The sequence below is a fragment of the Triticum dicoccoides genome, chromosome 7A (genome assembly GCF_002162155.2).
Source record: "Triticum dicoccoides isolate Atlit2015 ecotype Zavitan chromosome 7A, WEW_v2.0, whole genome shotgun sequence".
In the NCBI taxonomy this organism is placed as follows: Eukaryota; Viridiplantae; Streptophyta; class Magnoliopsida; order Poales; family Poaceae; genus Triticum; species Triticum dicoccoides.
In genome coordinates, this window is record NC_041392.1 from 116064594 (window position 1) to 116070355 (window position 5762).

The following is a 5762-nucleotide window of genomic DNA, read 5'->3' on the forward strand; positions in this document are numbered from 1 at the left end:
GTGGTAAGAATGGTAAAGTCATAGAGTGAGTAATTTGACATTTGGGCTTGAATTTTTTTTCGGCTATTAACACACATCATTACATGTATCATGTCAAATTTTGGCATTTTAATTAAAAAAAAATCTAACAATACTCAAAAATCATGAAACTTGGAATGGTGTCATGATATGACTCATGAAGATCATGGTTCAAAAATTAAGAATGTTTCAAAAAAATTGTCATGTAGATTGCTTACAAACTAGACAATCTCCGAGAAAGAAACTAGGTTTTGAGAGGGGATGAGTCAGGTTTGTATTTTTATCGAGCGTTGCTTTGTTGGTTGACTTGATTATTTTTCCACACTCAATGCACACCATTACATGTATCATGTCAAAATTTCTCATTTTTCAAGATAAGTTTGTTATATTTCTACTACCACTATAAAAAAGAAGAGAGGGGCAGATCCAGAAAATCACATCCATCCATCATTAAAATCTAATGGCCCTTAATCCTTCTGTGTTTAACGCTACCAACCACGCATTAAGCCACGACTGATCGATCGCTAATCTGCCCCGCGGTAAAAAGGAAAGAAAAACCGCCTGCACGACCTCCTCCGCCTCCTCCCGTGCCGTTCGCCTCCCGCAACCGCGCCCTTCGCCGCAGCCGAGGCGGACGAGCCCCATGAAGGGGAGGTCCCTCTAGGACGGTGCAGTCGGCGAGCGCTGCGTAGGCGTCGGCGAGGACGTGGACGAGGGAGGTGGCCCTGTTGTGTGCGATGGGAGGCAGATGCCGGCGGCGCTGGCGACGAGGATTGATGCCAACGGCGCTTGACGCCCTGCCCTGCCGCCACCGTCGCCGACGACGGAGGGCTCCGGCTTGGCACCCCAGGACACGGCCTGGGTGACCGGCGGTGCTGGGTGCGCCCAGAAGGAGCAGGTGTCGTTGCCTCACCGGTCGTCGCTGCCCGGCACGCAGGGGGCGGCGCTGGGGACTGTCGAGTCACGGCGGCCGCCCCGCTTGGAGAAGCCGCATGGTAGTCGTTGCGCCATGCTCATCTGATGCCTAGACGACAAGGAGCAGCTTGCCAACATCCCTAAGACAGGCGTCACCAGCGGATGCAGCAGTGCAACGTAACTCCTCCTCTGAACTCTGCTCTTCTTCCTCCTGTGCTTTGTTGATTACACTCACTCTCTAATCTCTCTCTGATATGTGGGTACAGCTTGAGCTTCAGTGATGTGTAGTGTATGAATGGATGGATAGATGAATGTGGAAGTAAAAACAAGGGGAATGTTGGCGTTCTTGGAAAGAATTTGTTAGTCCAAAGAAAGAAAACGAGAGAAGAAAAGAAACTGAAAAAGAAATGTAATATGTTTGTGTATCTGCTGTATATGCAGGAAAGAATTCAGTGGTGGTGTTTGGACTCTGCAGAAATGCTGCTTAGTACAAAAGAATCAAAGAATCTTGTGCGGTAACGCGACGGCGCTAGGCACAAGAAACGCTGTCTTGAGCTGTGTCTCCACAGCCATGTCACGGCAGACCCATCCGTCTCCGTGCCCGGGCGCTCCCCCCCCCCCTCCCCGCTCCAGCGCCGCAATCCGGTCCGAATCAATACTTTCCTCCGTCGTAGATCTGCGGCCCCTTCATGCTTCATGCCCGTGGTGTGCTCGACATGCCGCCTCGACACGTTGCACTGGTATGTGTCCGACAACGCCATACAATTTTATAGTAATATTCAACTTTCTCCATGTTGCAATGACAATTACTGTATATATAACTCTTACCGTGTTCAATACCGATGGGCGATGGCTGCTCTCTCCTTTTTGTTTTGTGAAAGGACCTCAGATTAATTAAATGTCCAGCCAGAGATACAAGGCACCCCAGTGTGAATGATTTACTCAAGTTTAAGCTATCCAAGGCGTTGGATTTTTTCTGGACATGGTTCAAAACGAAGATTGTACTGACATATAGTAATTGCAAAGCTTACATCACAGAATGATATAAGTAAGAAATGATACTCAGTGTATTGGAACACTGATGTTGGTTTTAGATATGGAGTAAGAAGTTTCCCAGGAAGAATCACTTTTCTGAACCATGCACATTTTCTCACATTATGCCAGTTAGAAGGAAGAGAATTAAGAACATTAACACATATCTTTGGTGAATATCATTATACTATGTCCAATGATATACCATGTATACATATGTAAAAGGTTAAAAATGACAAATATTTATCAAAAGAACCATGCCTAGGAGCTAGATAGATTCTGGCCAAATAGATTTTGAATAAGGGAGTTGGAACTTTGCAGGAACTTTGCAGTTGATTTTCTACATCAAATTTGGTAGCCTGGAGATGCAGAAGAAGTAGGCACAAGGAGGCGAACGGGCGTAGTAAATTTACTATGTGTTAGTTGTTAAGGCTGTATTTGATAGTAAAATATTATAAAAACCAAAATATCAACAGTAATTTAGCATGTAGGTATAACATACCGTGGTTTTGACAAAGCAAAGTATTTTGTAGTATTGGCAATACACAGGACCTGTTTGGCGCAGAGACGTAAAATCAATTGCAGCGTTAACAGTGCAAACACGTCAGCGAAGCTAGTCGTTGCATGCAGCAAAGTGATTGGCCAAAGAACAGCCATGCACATGGCGAGAGAGCAGCGTGTTACCATCAGCATGCATAAGAAAGCTTGCACTAAATGAACTCCGCTAAACAGCCATGACCAAAAAGGAGGTCGGCAGCACGGCGTAGCCGGCGGCTAACCAAGCGGCAGAGCTGCACAAGAACTGGCGGCTTGGCCTTCTTCTGCATCTGCGGGCTGTAGTAGATGGGACAACGACGAGCCATGAAGAGAGGCCTACATGCAGCAGCAGTGAGTTCACGAGCGGAGCTGAAAGACGCACGGCGGCATCTACAAAGAGCGCAGGCGGTGGCAGCGAATAATTTTTATAGAGGAAGACGAGTCAGCAGGGAAGACGTTGACGACGTGCGACGTCGTTCTTTTCGTCAGCTCAGTTTTTAAAAAAGAGGTCTTGGGTTCTTTTTATAATAAGAAAAAACAGTGTTTTGACAAATACTGTAGTATTAAAATTACAGTTTTTAGGAGCAACCAAACAACTCATTGTAAATAAAACTATGGTAATCTGAAAAACTGTAGTATTCTTGAAATACATAGAAAATATTTTGCTACCAAACAGGGCCTAAATATAAGCTACAGGTCCAAATGTTGATGCTCCTGCTTACAAGTCGTATGAAATGCTTTTCCAAATGCTTTATGATGTTTTTGCTTAGTTGCCTCTGAAGTACATAATTTTATTTTCTCATTTTTCTCATAGTGCCTAGCGTTATGATGGGATATGGGAAGAGATGGGTGAATGACCTATAGGATTTAATAGCCCGTGCTCCCTTGCTATCTGCCTGCAACACAAGCTCATGCTCTACTACAGGGAGGCTGCGGTCATACGAGGACATCATCAAGATCTTCGATCGGTGCAACCAACTGATTAATGTTGCTGTTTGGATGGCCAGTAGTTCGAGTCATTCTGGGTTTTCTACTGTTATACCTCACATCTAGAAGATCTTTGGTGGGTTTTATAATCGCAAGGTCAAATGGCATTATACAAATTGAGTGCTATTACCATGCATGTGACTGTTCTGTTTGAAGTAAGTCAAACTCTATTAGGTATGTGATGTTTCCAAATTGAATAAGTAGAAGTGCCCATCTGACATATATCTCGAATTAATGTTTCTAGAAATAATGAGTTAATTTTATGAACACCGATGGGCAAACGTTTTATCTTTATTTGATGATCCAGAGAGAGGTCAACTTCCATTTTTACTGTCATTAACCTTTTATTGCCATCTTGATAAGCACATGGTGAATTATGTACTAAGTGTATATTTCATGCTTGTTATAAGGTCTCAGATCAATGTTGATGCTCTTGCTTCTCCTTGTATTTCTCATATATTAGAAGCTGTTGGAAACATTTATAGTTTCCCTGACATGTTTAGCATGTAGTTATTTCCCTTATTTAAATGCAGATGAAAATAATAATCTAGATGCATCTATTTCTCTTTTTGGACCAGGGGAGTGTTCCCCGTTTGAATAATAAATACCTAGAGTGGCAGTATTGCTAACGGTGAAATGCATTTAAAATATCTGTAGGTTGTACCAGCTTGAAGAAATATTCTGGCTGAAAATATCTGCATAGGTTATACGGGCCAGAGTATCCATTGTCGACGCCACATTCGCTGTTGTACCCATATTTGGGGCCAACCAAACTATGTAGCCGTCTGTCATCTTGGAAGTCTCCAGACGAGCTCGTGCCCAAGAAGCTCCGGTGTCAGGATAGAACGGTAATACATGCATGTGCTTTCAATATATGTTTAAACCATAAAATTGATTTGTTCCTTTCAATGGTATGTCAACATGAATTTCCAAGTATATGCACTACATGTTGCTATCAAATGACTCACTTCTAATGCATTGCTTCTTAGCTGAATATATGTTTGTTTGTTATACTTTTTTCCTTAGAAACTACTGTTCTCAAGTGGAGAGTGGAGACACGATTGTAAAGGTCATCCCTTGTAATCTCAACTGAAATAAGCGGATGTCTAGCTGATGTTGGCATACATGGAAATTCGTCTTGTCTTTTATTGGTTAACACCCAATAGGCTTCACCAAATTGTTTTGAATTTTGCTTTTATACATCAACTAGATGCTTGTCATTATATTTAATTGGCAACATCATCACTAGTAGAAAAAGGGCCTTTAGTCCCGGTTCTGTAACCGGAACTAAAGGGTCGATACTAAAGCCTCCCCCTTTAGTCCCGGTTCCAGTAAGAACCGGGACTAAAGGCCCTCCACGTGGCCGCTGCCTGGAGGTCCACCTTTAGTCCCGGTTGGTAACACCAACCGGTACTAAAGGAAATTTTATGAACTTTTTTGATTTTTTTTAAAAAAATTAGAATTTTTTTTAGAATTTCAATTTTCTGAATTATTTTAACCTCTAATCTCTAATCATCCCTCATCACTGCTCAATTTAACCTTTAATCCTTCATCATTTCAAATCATCTAACTTCTCGAACGGTCACCAATCCTCTCACTACTCCAGCCTGAGCACGCTTAACTTCCGGGTTCTATTCTCCCTCGTTTCCAAGTCTGCACTTGTTGTTTTCCTGACAATAGTAAGATGTCAATCCTATTAACCCTCAGGAATTTAGCTTGAGCATGAAGTCACACATTCACTGTTTGAGTTTGAAACTATTATTCTAAAAATCAATAATTATTTAGTAACACTAATATTTCTTGAATAAGTAGTTTGACCACAGTTTGACTCTAGTTTGACCACAATTTGACCATAGTTTGACCAGATTTGACCAAAATTCAAAAAACTGAAATAATTATTTAGTAACACTAATATTTCTTGAATAAGTAGTATGACCATAGTTTGACCACAGTTGACCAAAATTCAAAAAAACTGAAATAATTATTTAGTAACACTAATACTTCTTGAATAAGTAGTTTGACCAGATTTAACAAAAATTAAAAAAAAACTGAAATTTGAGCATAACTTTTTTTCCTTTTAGAATTTGAGAATTTGAGGATTTTCGTTCTGAACATTTTGATATATTATACGTTTTTTCCGACATCGTATGCAAAAGTTATAGCCATTTTACATTTTCCCTACATTTTTTGCAAAACATGTCCAAATTTAAGTTTTAATTTTTCCTAACTAGTAGATGTAGTAATATAACTACCTCTCGAAGGATTTTACTTTT